Here is a 16,304-nt window from a genome sequence, read left to right on the forward strand (position 1 = left end):
TTCTACTTCCGGCCACCGGCGTGTACGGACGAGGAATCATGAGCTCCGGCGGAGCGGCGATAGCGGCCCAGGCTGGCCGCGGTAATAGGCTTGAAGGAAACGATGATAAGGAATATCAGATCATTTTGCCGAACCTGCCCACCGGACGTGTTGTTTTGAACAGTGTTTTTTTGCACGGAGATGTACGTGTGCGACGCTTTAGGGTTGAAGATTTCCGGGACGTCTTGGGGAAGACTGGTACGCTCCCAGACGTGGTGGCTCTGGGGGGTATCAAATCAACCACGTGTGGGCCGTGACTTTGAGCAGCGTCGAAGCATCCAAGCGGCTGCTTGCCGTCAAAGATCTTCTGGTGAAAGGGCGCCGGTGCATCATCATTGACCCTGAGGATCAACAGGTGAAGCTCCGGCTTCATTGGATGTTGCATGGAGTTGCCGATGAAGACATCCGAACTGCGCTGGCGGCTTTCGGTCAGGTGACCGAAGTTACCCGTGAGAGGTGGCGCGTCCAAGGCGTTTACGAAAAGGGTTCAACTACGAGGACCGTGCTCCTAAAGTTGAAGCCCGGGATGAAGATAGAGGACCTGCCCCACCAGATATGAGTTGCAGGAGAGTTGGCCCTCGTGGTTGCGCCTGGTCGGTCAATGCAGTGCCTGCGCTGCCACGGGACCGGTAATGTACGCCGGGAATGTAAGATTCCGCGCTGCTCGATATGTAAGCGGTTCGGCCAAGTTGAGTCTGACTGCGTACGAACCTACGCGGTGGCTACAGGACCTTCAACGAGGGAGGCCTCGGCGGAGCACCAAATGGATGTCGCTCAGACTGAAGAAGCAGCGAGTGGCGTTGGTGAAGCGAGAAAGCCAGCTGTAACTACGGGCAAGTGCTTCCGGGGGGTGGGAACGAGGCACCCTGTCTGTCAGGCAAGGGAGCCACAATACCTGGCAACGAAGATTCTGGGGAAGGTATGGAGAGCGAGGCTGAGCGCTTTCCAAACGCTGAGGTAACGGAATCAACGAGTAAGCTGGAACCTCTTGAGAAGAGTGGCGGCCGAGCGACCAGCGTCCCCGGACCGGCGAAGCGGGCCCACGACGAGAGCGGCAGCGAAAAGAAAAAGGCGGAGGCAGCTAGCATCGAGGAGCCGCCAGCGAAAGCGCCACTAGGGAGGAGACCGACTTTCAAACCCAAACCGAATGTCCCGACGGACAAGAGAGCCGTCGAAAAACCGCCCCCAACGCAAGGTCCGCTAGTCCAAGGGCATGGCTCTGGCACCAACGAAGGCGTCTAGCTTTATGCTAGACGTGAAAGGGAAGCACCATGCTCTCGGCCTTTTTTCTCTGTAACAAAATGGCTTCTGCACAGTCGCTAAAAATTGCCACATTTAATGTACGGGGTTTAGCCACGAAAAGGAAGCAGAACAAAGTGTTGCGCCTCTTAAATGACTACGACATCGATATTCTAGGTGTTCAAGAGACGAAGGTCGAGGGCGAAAGAGAGACCGAGAGCATGGTGCAGCGTTTCACGTCCCGGTTTTATGCAGTTGTGAGACACGCGGTTGGCACTTCGGGAGGGTGTGTCTTGTTCGTCAAAAAGCTGCCAGGTCTTGTTGTACAAGGGCACGCTTCTTTTCTGTCGGGTAGGGGAGTGGTCCTCGATTTTAGTCTCTGGTCTATCCAATGGCGTGTTGTCTGTGTATATGCATCTACTTTTGTCGATGAAAGGGCAGCTCTGTTTGATTTATTGCAGCAGTACGTAAACACGGACAAGCAACTTGTGTTTATGGCTGATTTCAATTGTGTTCTGAGCTCCGTTGATAAAACTAGCCCGCGTGCTTTTAGAGATAAGAGCACAGAAATTTTGTCTCGCACGATTGACGAGTTTGCCTTGGAAGACGTGGCGGAATGTCTTATGGGCAATGGGCAACTACAGTACATGCATTTTCAGCGGTCTAGTCACGCCCGCCTTGACAGGATTTACATATCTGCAGAACTGGTCCCAAAGTGCCAGTGTTATGAAGTTCTGGCCGTAACATATTCGGATCACTGCGTGGACATAGTTGCAGTCTCTTGGACTGCAACTATGTCAAGCGCGTTTTCAGCAAGCAGGCGGTTAAGCTGGCACTGACGCCGTCGTGCACCAAGGCCTCTCACATTCAAAGTTGCTACATGTAAAGCTGTTTCTAGTTTCATCGCCATTCCCTATGAAAAGGAGACTTGAGTCCCACAGTACCCCTCATAGTCAGCCGAGCAGTGTTCTTAAACTCACTGTGCATGTACGGTGTCGCCTTTCCAGATATCCGCGTGCAGGCATCGGGAACCCATGGGTAATTCCTTCGCCAGCAGTTCCAGATCCGCGCACACAGTCTGATGGGTACCACTCCTCACAAAAAAAAACAAGTAAAAAAATAAAAGCAAGAAAAAACACCATAAATGCACATTGCAGAACTACGGAGGCGGTTTCCCCGCCTGCCTTGTCTAAGCCATGACGTTCGGCCGCGGCTTGAACATCGGACGCCGGATTCCCGGGGTCTTCGACGGCGGTTCGTCGCTTCCACCATCAAGATGCGTCTTTTCGCCGGCGCTTTCCTCGCGGGAGCGTTTTCCAGCCGTTAGGGTGCCAGCCTCCTCACTGAAGTCCATGCCTTCGGTGCTGGCAGGTTCAGCGCTGTCCGAAGCTTCCGCCGCGGCTTCTGTCGCGCCCTTCGACGCGCCATCGCCATCCTGTTGAAAGGCACTCTGAACTTGTACTACACTCGCCGGTGCCTCACTTGACGTCGCCTTCTGCTTCGTCAAAACGGTAAGCGACGGCCCTTCCCTCGCTGCTGGTTGCCCGTCTGCACGGGCTGCATCTTCCGCATCAGCCTCGTCCATCAGCAACTCAGACCAGTCTATTCCTGCACCGGGGCCGGTAATGCTCGCGTAAGTGCGGGCACACTGTCCGTCTTCGTGGCCGAACCGTCGACAGGCTCCGCAACGCGGGACTCGGCATTCCTTACGGATGTGTCCCGTACTCCGACAGCGTAGGCACAACGGTGATCTGCCCGGTACAACAACGAGCGCCAGCTCACCGCTAACGTTCAGCTGGTGCGGCAGGTCGTCCAGCTTCACGCCAGCTCTCAACTTCAACGTGACGAGTCTAGTAGTCGAGCCTTTTTCTGACATACCACTCACGCGCCAGCGCTCGCGGGCAACTTCCGTCACTTTTCCGTACGGCGCAATGGCAGCCCGAACATCCTCGTCGGGCACGTTGTGTAGCAGCCAGTGAAGTTTCAGTCGCACGTCTTGGTTGGCCGGGTCAATCACCAAGCAGCGGCCTTTTTTCACTACCAGCTCACCGACACTAATAATCTTGGTCACCGCTTCAGCATCCTTGAAAGTGACGGCCCAGACGTGGCTCATCCGATACGCCCCCATTGCGATAACATCGGGGAGCAGCGACTGCTCTGCTAAAGCGTCGCGGAAATCTTCCACCCGGTACGGGCGGGCCCTGATATCGGCGTGCAAAAAAACCGTATTCAAAACGAACCGACCTGTAGGCAGTGCTGGCAAAACAACCTGGTAAGTATTTTCCTGTTGACTGGCCCTGTCACCGCGGCCTGACACGGACGCTGAAGCCGCTCCATCGGAGCCCTGCATCCTGCGTCCGTTCACGAGCGTGGCCGGAAGCAGAATCAAACTGAGCTAGCAGGCCAGAACTATTCTAGGAATCAAGGTAACCCATGCCGTGTTTCTCCTATGCACACACTACGGCTTCGTTCACCACTCAGGTAAAAGTGGCAGTGCCTGCGCCATCGACGTTAAACTGCGTTCAGAGCAGGAGAAGAAAAATACAACGTGGCCTGCGCAGGGATTGAACCTACGACCTTCGCGTTATTAGCACAACGCTCTAACAAATTGAGCTAGCAGGCCAGAACTATTCCAGGAATCAAGGTAACCCATGCCATTCGTGTTTCTGCTATGCACACACTACGGCTTCGTTCACCACTCAGGTAAAAGTGGCAGTGCCTGCGCCATCGACGTTAAACTGCGTTGAGAGCAGGAGAAGAAAAATACAACGTGGCCTGCGCAGGGATTGAACCTACGACCTTCGCGTTATTAGCACAACGCTGTAACAAATTGAGCTAGCAGGCCAGAACTATTCCAGGAATCAAGGTAACCCATGCCATTCGTGTTTCTGCTATGCACACACTACGGCTTCGTTCACCACTCAGGTAAAAGTGGCAGTGCCTGCGCCATCGACGTTAAACTGCGTTGAGAGCTGGAGAAGAAAAATACAACGTGGCCTGCGCAGGGATTGAACCTACAACCTTCGCGTTATTAGCACAACGCTCTAACAAATTGAGCTAGCAGGCCAGAACTATTCCAGGAATCAAGGTAACCCATGCCATTCGTGTTTCTCCTATGCACACACTACGGCTTCGTAAACCACTCAGGTAAAAGTGGCAGTGCCTGCGCCATCGACGTTAAACTGCGTTGAGAGCAGGAGAAGAAAAATACAACGTGGCCTGCGCAGGGATTGAACCTACGACCTTCGCGTTATTAGCACAACGCTGTAACAAATTGAGCTAGCAGGCCAGAACTATTCCAGGAATCAAGGTAACCCATGCCATTCGTGTTTCTGCTATGCACACACTACGGCTTCGTTCACCACTCAGGTAAAAGTGGCAGTGCCTGCGCCATCGACGTTAAACTGCGTTGAGAGCTGGAGAAGAAAAATACAACGTGGCCTGCGCAGGGATTGAACCTACAACCTTCGCGTTATTAGCACAACGCTCTAACAAATTGAGCTAGCAGGCCAGAACTATTCCAGGAATCAAGGTAACCCATGCCATTCGTGTTTCTCCTATGCACACACTACGGCTTCGTAAACCACTCAGGTAAAAGTGGCAGTGCCTGCGCCATCGACGTTAAACTGCGTTGAGAGCAGGAGAAGAAAAATACAACGTGGCCTGCGCAGGGATTGAACCTACGACCTTCGCGTTATTAGCACGACGCTCTAACCAACTGAGCTAGCAGGCCTTTTTTTTTCTTTATTACCGACTTCGCCGGGCAAACAAAACAAAAATACAATGACATGACAATAAAAGCACAGGTCAGTTTCTACCTAGTGCATGATGATAAAATGGGTTAAATGATTTTAGTTGGTCGAGGACAGGCATCCACTCAGGCTGAGGAGCTTGCTGTCCGAAAACTTCCTGAGTATACATGATGCTCTCAATGAAATACTGATGAGCCGGATTCACAACAACATGTTCATGCCTGACATCCATTCGCGTACGCCATAGGCTGTGCATGCAGAGCAACATTAGCAGGTCGCAAGGCACTTCACCTGGCTCTGCACATGGTAGGAAGCGTATTCCAAAAGGAGTCAGAGTGAAATCTTTTTTCACTGTGCGCTTCAACACATCCCAAAGAAAAACAGCGTCATGACAATGGAGAAAGATATGTTCTACAGTTTCCACTTTCTTGCAAATAAGACACTGTACTGACCAAGGTACAAAAAGGCCTTTGCTTTGCAACCATGGCTTCACTGGGAGGGTTCCAGTATGCAATTGAAAAAAGAAAGAACGCACTGAAGGCTTTACCGGCATTCTTTTGACTCTTTTTAGCACATCCCTTTCGGGACCCAGAGGATAAGCACTGCGATAAACAGGCACTGGCAGAAACACATCAAGCAGGTCCTTGTACATCTTTTTCCTTGTTACAATGGTTAGATACTCATCGGAAAATTTTGACCGAAGAATACGGACTGCTGCAAAAACTTCTTGCAAAAAAGCACTTAACCCACTCAGACCTGCAGACATGGATGACACAACATAATCAGGCAGTGATTCTGACAATCGCACTTGTATAACAGTTCGCAGAAAATCATTATCTTGACGCAAGAAAAAGAATCTAGTGACTATCTGTCTCAGAAATAAATTTGATAACCCTAGCCCCCCGTTCCCCACCTTGTGGAACAGATTGCATCGGCTGGTACGTTCCCATGTTGACGCCCAAATAAATGTTGCAAACACCCTGTGCAACCTTTGCACTGAAGTCCTTGGCAAAGTTAACGCTTGCAGAACGTAAAAAATCCTCGCTACTAAAAACATGTTGCACACCGTAGCTCTTGCGAACATGGAAAAGTTGTGACCGCCCCATTTGCTTGTCTGAGCTTTGACTCGTTCGGTTTCATGGGCCCAATATTCTTTGCTTTCTCTGTAGTTGGTTAGCGGCACGCCGAGGTACTTTCCTGGCGTGTCTACCCCCTTCATTCGACAGAATACTTCTGGCGTGGCCTGCCACTTTCCATGCCAAAAACCAAAACATTTCTGCCAGCTTATCGCACAGCCACTTGCATCACAAAAATTTACGGCTTCTCTCACCACTTCTTGCACGCTTTCCTGGTCTCTGCAAAACACTGCTATATCATCTGCATATGCCAATACCTTCACTTCATTATGACAAAAGGCGTAACCTCGAATGTTTTGCGTAGTTAACAGCTTTAAACAAAAGGGCTCCAGGTAAAGTGCAAAAAGCAGTGGAGAAAGAGGGCAACCCTGCCTCACTGACGACAAGACAGGAATACTATTACTCAGGCGGTTATTAATTATGAACCTTGATGTACAGCCATCATAAACAATTTTCACGCCATCAGTGATGATACATCCTACATTCACATGTTCCAAAAGCACGAACAAAATTTCATGCACAACTTTATCAAACGCCTTATGCAGGTCCAGTTGCATCATGGCGACACGACCCTCCGTTGCATCACAGCATTCAAGGACACTTCTAGCTACGTGTATGTTAGTAAAAATGGATCTGTCTTTTATGCCGCAGGTCTGGTGTGGGCCAACAAGGGTTTTAATTACTGTTTGGAGTCGTCCGGCTAGCACTTTCATATAAATTTTGTAGTCTACGTTAGTTAAGCTTATTGGGCGGTAACACTCAACTGACTGCAACCTACTCGGGTCGTCCGATTTTGGGATCAACACCACGTGGGAAGTTCGAAAACACGGCGGAGTTAACTTTCTTTCGTAACACTCGCTTATTACGCGCTGTAATGCTATTGCCATTTCTGTTTTCAAAGCCTTGTAAAGTGCGGCACCGAGGCCGTCCGGCCCAGGCGACTTGTTTAAGCTCAGCTGCTGTATTGCAGCTTCGATTTCTGCTGCCGTTATGGGCTCCTCAAGTACCTGCGCCAGGTCCTCCTCGACTCTTGGCATTAGCGACAGGAATGCAGTTTTGTAATGTTCAACATCAGGCGTTTTAAGGCTGAACAAGTTTTGGTAATATTCCAGAAACGCCCTTTCAATCACGTCAGATTCGGAAGTTACGTCATTGCGATAACAAATTTCCTTTATCTCTTTCGAAACTGCATACTGTTTTTCGTCGCTGAGCGCCCTTTTTGTGGGCGTCTCCCCAAGCCAAAATCTTTCGCTGCGCGCCCTTATCACAGCACCTCGATATTTCGTTTCATCTATTAGTTCAAGCTTAGTTTTGGTCTCTTTTATTTCTTGTCTGTACAATCCCGGCTTGACGCCTTCCATGCTGAGCATGAAATCAAGCTCGGTACGAAGTTCCTTTTCTTGCTGTTTTTCTTTACGCTTTAAAACACATGCTCTTTCTATAGCGGCCACTTTCACGTCGCATTTAAATTGTTCCCATGTTTGTATAAAGTCTGTCTCTTTTTCTAACAAGCTTTTGACTGAGTCTTTTAATTTCCTGCTAAACTCCTCATCCTCCAACAATGAGTCATTAAATTTCCATAATTCCCAACTAAACTTGACAGTCCTTTTTCTCTCCCCAAGTGTGATCACAACTAAAGAATGATCACTGAAGCTGACGTGCACAGTCTGGTACTGGGAACACAAGGGCACAACCTCAGAAGGAACATAAATTCTGTCCAGCCTTGCGTGACGAACGCCTTGGAAATGCGTGTACTGTGCTTGTTCTGAACCTTGCATTATAATGCCAATGTCTTCCAATTCTGCTTCATTAATCATCTCAGACAGCAGCTCGGCACTCGTGTCCTGCAGGGTTTTGTTGCTTGTTCTATCTTCAGGTCTACACACGCAGTTGAAATCTCCAAGCAATAGTACACGCTTTTCTGTCAGCAGGAAAGGTTGAACACGGCGAAAAAAGGCATCTCGTTCGGGAATTCTATTAGGTGCATATACACACACAGCTCTCCACTCTACACCAGAAAAGTAAAAATCGCATGCTACAATCCGGCCACTTTCACAGGAAAATACAGTTTCCACGGCGACTTTGCCGTTTCGAGTTAAAATCAGACACCCTCCCGACTTTCCTTCTGCATGGCACACGCAAACACTGAACTGTGCACGGTAAATTTCTGCCATCGCATCTGTCAACTCTTCGCTTTCAATTTTTGTCTCTTGAACAGCCAACAGATCGATTTCGTTTTCGAACATGAGACGTTTAAGCTGATTTTGCCTTCTTCGCGCAGAAAGACCTCTCACGTTCAGTGTGGCAATACGCAAGCTAGATGTTAGTGTAGGCGCCATCTAAATGGTTGGGATTCGCCGCTCTCAAAGTGACATCGGTTTGCAGCTCACCTCATCGAAAATACTTCCAGCTTGCAAAGTACGGCGGTGTTAGCACTGAACCCGATCGAAGACCGGGTTACCAACACGAAGACCCTGCAAGGTACCTCCGCTAAGGCGGAGGGACACCCGACGAAGTCCTACGATCAGGAGGGATGTTCGGCTTGGGCTTGTAGGCCGCACGTCGAACAGGAGGCGCTTTGGGAAGAGGCTCCTCATGGTCCGTCCCGTCGTAGCTCGTCGCCTTATCATCAGCTTCGTCGTGCGTCCTCTTCGCTGGCAAAGTTGACGCCGAGGGCATCTCCGTGTCAATGTCCTTCTCGTCGGTCGATTACAAAACCGTCTCAGGTGCACCTACCGGAGCATCATCTGCTTTTCCCGCCTCCGCCTCAGTTCTGGTGGCAGGCACAGATGGTTCTGCTGAGTTGGCAGCCTCATGTTCCGTGGGAAGCACTGCTTTTTCTGAGGCTATGCTTTTCGGTACTGCTTCTTCCCGACTCTCACGGGTCGCCTCTACCGCGTCGACTTCGTCCATAATATGCTCCTCTGTAGTATCCCTACGACCAGGACCAGCCACGGTAGCATATGTTCGCACGCACTGGGCGTCGTCGTGGCCGAAGCGACGACAGAGCCCGCAACGTGGCACACGGCACTCCCGACGTATGTGTCCGGTGCCGCGGCACCGGAGGCAGAGCGGAGCTCTGCCAGGAACGTGGACGAGTGCGACGTCCTCTCCAACACGCAACTGGTGCGGTAAGTCCTCGATGGTGACACCCACCTTCAGCTTCAATGTCACTGAGCGCGTAGTAGACGACTTGTCGACGCAGCCTTTGACTCTCCACTTGTCCCGAGTTATGTCGGTCACTTTTCCAAAAGCAGCCAGAGCTGCCTTCACGTCGTCGTCTTGCACGCCGTGTAGCAGCCAGAACAGCTTCAGCCTGACGCCCTGGTTGCGTGGGTCAATGACCACACAGCGGTGGTCCTTGACGTTGAACGCCTCCGCCTGTAGCATTTTGTTTTTTCCTTCTTCATTGCAGAATGTCACGGCCCAAACATGATCCATCTGATATACCCCAAGGGCAACCACTTCCGGCAGCAATGACAGACGCTCAAGAGCGTCACGAAAGTTTTCAACACGGTATGGCCTGGCTTGGACGTCGCCATGCAAAAAAACAGTATGCAAAACGCTCGAACCTGTTGGCAAATGCGGCAAAATCAGCTGGTAGTCCTCGTTCGGTTTGATCATACTCCTGAGACCGCGGCCCGGCTGGGCCGCTGAATCCGCTCCTTGGGAGCCCATGATACACACGTCCGTCACGCTCGGTGGCCGGAAGTCGAATACTGAGCTAGCAGGCCAGAACTATTCCAGGAATCAAGGTAACCCATGCCATTCGTGTTTCTCCTATGCACACACTACGGCTTCGTTCACCACTCAGGTAAAAGTGGCAGTGCCTGCGCCATCGACGTTAAACTGCGTTGAGAGCAGGAGAAGAAAAATACAACGTGGCCTGCGCAGGGATTGAACCTACGACCTTCGCGTTATTAGCACAACGCTCTAACAAATTGAGCTAGCAGGCCAGAACTATTCCAGGAATCAAGGTAACCCATGCCATTCGTGTTTCTCCTATGCACACACTACGGCTTCCTAAACCACTCAGGTAAAAGTGGCAGTGCCTGCGCCATCGACGTTAAACTGCGTTGAGAGCAGGAGAAGAAAAATACAACGTGGCCTGCGCAGGGATTGAACCTACGACCTTCGCGTTATTAGCACAACGCTCTAACAAACTGAGCTAGCAGGCCAGAACTATTCCAGGAATGAAGGTAACCCATGCCATTCGTGTTTCTGCTATGCACAGACTACGGCTGCGTGGACCACTGAGGTAAAAGAAGCAGTACCTGCACCATCGACGTTAAGCTGCGTTGAGAGCAGGAGAAAAAAAAGGCAATGTGGCCTGCGCAGGGATTGAACCTACGACCTTCGCGTTATTAGCACGACGCTCTAACCAACTGAGCTAGCAGGCCAGAACTATTCCAGGAATGAAGGTAACCCATGCCATTCGTGTTTCTCTTTTTTTTTCTTTATTGCCGGAAAACAATACATGCGCAGGCGTAAAAAGTCGCTAGCCAGACTTTGGCTAAGGCGACGGATTAAAACATTTTCATTTCGATCAATTTGTCCATAACTGCCACCCAGTCCGGTGGTTGAGGTTGACTGCGGAGAACATCTCTCAGAGAGACTACACTTTCTATGAAGTTTTCCCTGACAGGTCGCACATTTGCGTCTGCGTGCCTAGCCGCCATCCTAGTTTTCCAGATGCTGTGGAGGCCCAGTAGCATAAACATATCGTATGGCACTTCGTCATTTTCTATAGGTAGGAACCGGATGCCATATGGAGTAACAGGTAGCTCTTTTTTTAATGTTCTTTGCAAGATATCCCAGTGGAAAACCGGGTCCCAGCAGTCGATAAAGACATGTTCGATGGTCTCGGGTTTTTTGCAGTGTGCAGTCGACGTTCCATGGTACGAAAATGCCCTTATCGTTTAGCCATGTTTTCACCGGAAGGGTACCAGTGTGTAGTTTAAAGAAAAAGGATTTGACGTTCGGTCTTACCGGCATCTTCTTAACTCGATTTAGCACATCTTTGCCTGGGCCTCCGCAGTAAAAGGATCGGTATAAGGGTACAGGTATAAAGATATCTAGCAAATCCTTGTACAATTTTTTCCTGGGTACAGAAGTCAGATACTCTGTCGAAAAATGAGAACTCAAAATGTGAAAGGCAGCCACAACTTCACGTAAAAAACCAGTTACAGCACGATTCGTGGCTGGGAAACTGGACACAACAAATTCCGGTAACACATTTCCTAAGCGCACCTGCAACATTGTGCGCAACAAAGGATCGGTTTGATCACGTAGAAACAAAAATCTTGAGACAACTTGTTTCAGAAACAAGTTGGAAAGTCCAAGGCCACCTCTTTTGACCGGTAGGAACAAATTAGCTCGACTAGTTCGCTCCCAATTCGAGCTCCAAATAAAAACAGCAAACACTCTATGCAGCTTCTGCACGTTTGCTCTGGTGATGAGCAAAAACTGCAAAAATACCAAATTCTGGCTATCAAAAATACATTGCACACACTTGCACGCGCGAAAACAGACAGGTCATGTCCTTTCCATCCATCCGCTTTTTTCCTTGCACTCTGCGTTACCTCACCCCACAACTCTGTACTGTTCTTATAGTGCTCTAAGGGTACCCCCAAATACTTCGCAGGGGAGGTCGTCCATTGCATGTTGGCAAACACTGGTGGTGTGCTCTCCCAATCACCGTGCCAAAACCCAATGCACTTATCCCAGTTAACTTCGCACCCGGTCTTTTTTCAATAGGCCCCCGCAACTTTCACAACTTCTTTAACGCTTTCTTGGTCCGCGCAAAAAACAGCGATATCATCAGCGTAAGCAAGCACTTCTACTTGCACCGACTGAAGAGTGAATCCGCAGATCCCATCATTGTGTAACAGCGATAACAGAAAAGGCTCAAGATAGATCGCAAAGAGCAGGGGCGAGAGCGGGCAGCCCTGCCTGACCGAGGAACAGACAGGCACAGGTTCAGTAAGCTGTTTGTTCACTATGATACGCGTAACACAGTTTTCGTACGCCATCTGTACACCTTGTAATATTACAGAGCCGACGTTGGTATATTCTAGAACGGCGAAAAGAATTTCGTGTGACATGCGATCGAAGGCTTTCGCCAGGTCAAGCTGCATCATGGCAACTCGTCCCACGAACGCATCGCAACATTCAAGAACAGTTCTAGCAATGTGCACATTCGTTCCTATGGTGCGACCTTTAATACCGCACGTTTGGTGCGGCCCTACAAGGTCCTTTATAACCTTTTGCAGTCTATTGGCAAGAATCTTCATAAACACTTTATAGTCGACGTTGGTCAGGCTTATCGGCCGATAAGCCCCAACGGACAGCAGTTTAGCCTGGTCTTCACTCTTGGGCACTAAAACCACGTGTGCTGTTTTAAATGACGGCGGCATTTTCTTTGTTTCATAAATTTCGGTGAAGACGCAGTGCAGAGCATGGGTGAGTTCGGCTTTGAAACTCTTATAAAAATCACTGCCTAAGCCGTCAGGACCAGGAGATTTTCCGGCACTCAGCTCTTCGATTGCTCTTCCCACTTCGCTTACGCTGATTGGTACCTCCAGCCCTTGTTTTATTTCATCTCCAAGCTTTGGCATACGAGACAAGAACGTCTCTGTAAAGCCCTCTTCTTCAAGCTGACGGCGCCCAAACAATTCCCTATACTGCTCAACAAAAGCTAACTGAATCACCTTGCTATCATTCGTTACCTCGTTTCTATACCTGATTTGTTTAATTTCATTTTGAGTCGCGTACTTCTTTTCATCACTAAGCGAGCGTTTAGTGGGCACTTGGTCAAGCCATAGACGTTCAGCACGCGCCCTTATCACGGCAGCTGTATACTTGTTTTTTTTTCGATAATCTCAAGTTTACTTTTTGTTTCTCTTATCTCTTTCTTATATCTTCCCGGCTGGGAACTTTCCAGGCTTACGAGCAAGTCAAGTTGGCAATGTAGTTCTTTTTCTTCAGCACGTTTATCATGGCAAATAACGCTTGCTCTTTCAATCGCGTTCATTTTCACTTGCTGTTTGAAGTCTTCCCATCTAATTACCCAGTTCCCAGGCTCTGCTGATAGCAATGCTTTAATACATTCATTAACCTTACTACCAAAACGTTCATCCTCGACTAGCTGTGCGTTAAACTTCCAAAGGTCCCACGAGAAACTAGATTTCTTTTCTTTTTTCCCCAGGGTAAACGTAACTAAGCTGTGGTCGGTAAAAGACATGTTTTTCACCTCGTAGCTGTTGCACAAAGGAACAAGATCAAGGGAAACATACGCTCTGTCCAATCTTGCGTGACTTTCACCCTAAAAGTGAGTAAAATGCGATGCTACCGAAAGAACTTCGGCAACATCATCTAAACCATTTTCGTGTACAAGCGCATTCAACGATTCCGCACTTTTGTCGCGGACAAGTCTTTTTGTAGTTCTGTCCTCTGCTTTACATACGCAGTTAAAGTCACCCAAAAGCACAATTAAACGCTCACAGCATACGTATTGTTCAAGACGCTCAAAAAATTCCTCTCGCTCGTTCTCTTTGTTAGGGGCATACACACATATGATCCTCCATAGTAAATTGGAATAAAGAAAATCAACTACGAGCAAACGGCCAGTTTGACACACAGTTAAATTCTGTTCGACAATCCCCATGGAATTCCTAATAAAGACAGCACAACCCCCCGATGTGCCAGACGAATGGCACACACAAATATTGTAACGTGTCGTAAAAGGCTGCACCATACGGTCCGTCTGTTCCTGTCCTTCGACTTTGGTCTCCTGGACGGCTATTATGTCTAGGTCATTATCGAGGAACAACCGGCTTAGTTGGTACTGACGTTTTTTAGAAGCCAGTCCCCTAACATTAATTGTTGCAATGCGCAACGCTCTAACAGGTGTCGAAGCCATCTAGTTTAAGTACAGGAGCCGTATGGTGCGTACCTCAGGACACAAGGCGACGGTGGAGGGCGACTTGCCTAGTCCATGGAGCTCGATGGGTACAGTGCCGGTATTCCAACGTCTCTTGCACCTCTGCCTCATGCGTACGGACTGGAAACCCAGCCCATGGTATCCGTCACCGAAAAAGGCCATCTCGCGTCCACAGAAGCCACACACAACGCACTCACTCAACTAAGGCGGCGGCTTAGCCGCCGCTCGTTGATCGGCCGGTATATTCGGCCGCGGTTTCAGCGTCGCTCGCCTCACACCAACAGTCTTCGGCGGTGGCTCGTCGCCCTCGCTCGCTTTAGGCTCTCCATTCGCACTGTGCTCGTGCGGTCGCATTCCTCCCTGGTTGCTGGTTGACGCATCCGTCACTTCCATGCTGTCAGCATGTTGGCGAACGCCGGGAGCTGACGCCCCACTCCCCGAGAAGACTTCGTTCTTTGACGCCTTAACTTCTGCAGGCGGCGCTTCCTGTTGCTGCAGTTTACTGCTGAGCGTCTCCGCGGTTGCGGATGTTCCAGGAGTCGACAAAGCCGGGGATTTCTCCTTCTCCGCTCCGTCACCTGCCTCTGCTGCAGCGTCTTCCGCGTCAGCCTCGTACATGACAAGCTCGGACGAGACGTCATTGTTGACTGGGACGGCAGCGCTCGCGTACGTACGTACACAGCTGCTATCCTCATGTCCGTAACGGCGACAGGCGCCGCACCTTGAGACTTTGCACTCACGGCGAATGTGTCCAGTACCGTGGCAGCGCAGACATAGCGGAGCTCTGCCCGGTACAACCACGAGAGCCAGCTCACCGCCAACCCTGACTTCGTGAGGGAGGTCTTCCAATTTCACGCCAGGATTCATTTTCAATGAAACCAGGCGCGTCGTTGACCCCTTGCTGGCGACACCCTGGACGCGCCACCGTTCCTTGGTGACTTCGCTCACCTTGCCGTACGGGGCGAAGGCTACCCTCACGTCTTCGTCGGGCACGTTGTGCAGCAACCAGTGCAGCTTGACGCGGACGTCTTGGTTTGCCGGGTCGATGACTAGACAGCGGCGGTCCTTCACTTTCACTTCCCGGGCAGAAAGAATTTTCTTCACCGCATCAGCACTGGTGAAGGTAATAGCCCACACATGGCTCATGCGATACGCCCCCAAGGCGATAACCTCGGGGAGCAGCATCAGCTGAGCCAGCGCATCCCTGAAATCTTCGACCCAATAAGGGCGGGCCCGCACGTCAGCGTGCAAAAAAACTGTGTTTAACACAACATTTCCTGTAGGAAGGGTAGGCAGAATCACCTGATATTCATCTTCCGAGGCAAAAATCCTGTTTCCGCGGCCAGACATGGCCGCTGTAGCCGCTCCAACGGAGCCCGTCATCGCACGTCCGTCACGCTCGGTGGCCAGAAGCCGAATCCTTTTCGTGTTTCTCCTATGCACACACTACGGCTTCGTTCACCACTCAGGTAAAAGTGGCAGTGCCTGCGCCATCGACGTTAAACTGCGTTGAGAGCAGGAGAAGAAAAATACAACGTGGCCTGCGCAGGGATTGAACCTACGACCTTCGCGTTATTAGCACAACGCTCTAACAAACTGAGCTAGCAGGCCATTTTTTTTTCTTTATTGCCTGGCTTTGACATTACACAATAAAATGGCGGGACACAATGAACACTTGGTGTTGATATAGTCAGCCTGCCAGGGGCTGGCTTCGTCACATTAAAATTCCTTTAGGGCCATCAAAGGCTCCACCCTTGACAGCCACTCGGGAGCCTCGCCAACAGATTTGACACTCTCAACAAACCGGTGCACAGTTTCACGAAAATAAATTCGTGCTGGCCTCGCGTCGGGATCACAGTAATATCCTGCCATTCTCGCGCGCCAAATACTGTGGAGGCCCAGTAACATTATCAGATCGAAAGGTACTCCGTCCTCGTTTTCAATGGGCAGATACCGTATTCCATGGGGGTGAAGTGGAAATTGTTTCTTTATAGTCCTTTGAAGTACGTCCCAAAAGTAAACCCCTTCCCAACAATGCAGAAAAACGTGATCTATCGTTTCTGGTTGCTTGCAGATAAGGCAGTGATGACCCCACGGAAGAAATAAGCCCTTATCCTGTAAAAACATTTTGACTGATAACGTTCCTGTGTGCAACTTGAAAAAAAAAGTTTTAACCCCTGGGTCAACGTGCATTCC

General features: G+C 50.0%; 2 non-coding genes and 2 pseudogenes across 2 annotated transcripts; 1 reads left to right on the plus strand and 3 right to left on the minus strand.

Annotated features, from left to right (window-relative positions):
• The first annotated feature begins 38 nt into the window (after positions 1–38).
• On the plus strand, positions 39–1,281 carry LOC149346003 (uncharacterized; annotated as a pseudogene).
• Positions 1,282–4,937: 3,656 nt separating this feature from the next.
• Positions 4,938–5,011, minus strand: TRNAI-AAU (transfer RNA isoleucine (anticodon AAU)). Its single transcript has one exon. It is a non-coding gene; the product is annotated as a tRNA-Ile (tRNA).
• Positions 5,012–10,492: 5,481 nt separating this feature from the next.
• TRNAI-AAU (transfer RNA isoleucine (anticodon AAU)) lies at positions 10,493–10,566 on the minus strand. The gene has a single exon. It is a non-coding gene; the product is annotated as a tRNA-Ile (tRNA).
• Positions 10,567–10,642: 76 nt separating this feature from the next.
• On the minus strand, positions 10,643–11,829 carry LOC149346006 (uncharacterized; annotated as a pseudogene).
• Between the last annotated feature and the right edge of the window lie 4,475 nt (positions 11,830–16,304).

Source organism: Amblyomma mixtum, chromosome 4 (genome assembly GCF_055824585.1).
Source record: "Amblyomma mixtum isolate Tamu chromosome 4, ASM5582458v1, whole genome shotgun sequence".
NCBI lineage: Eukaryota > Metazoa > Arthropoda > Arachnida > Ixodida > Ixodidae > Amblyomma > Amblyomma mixtum.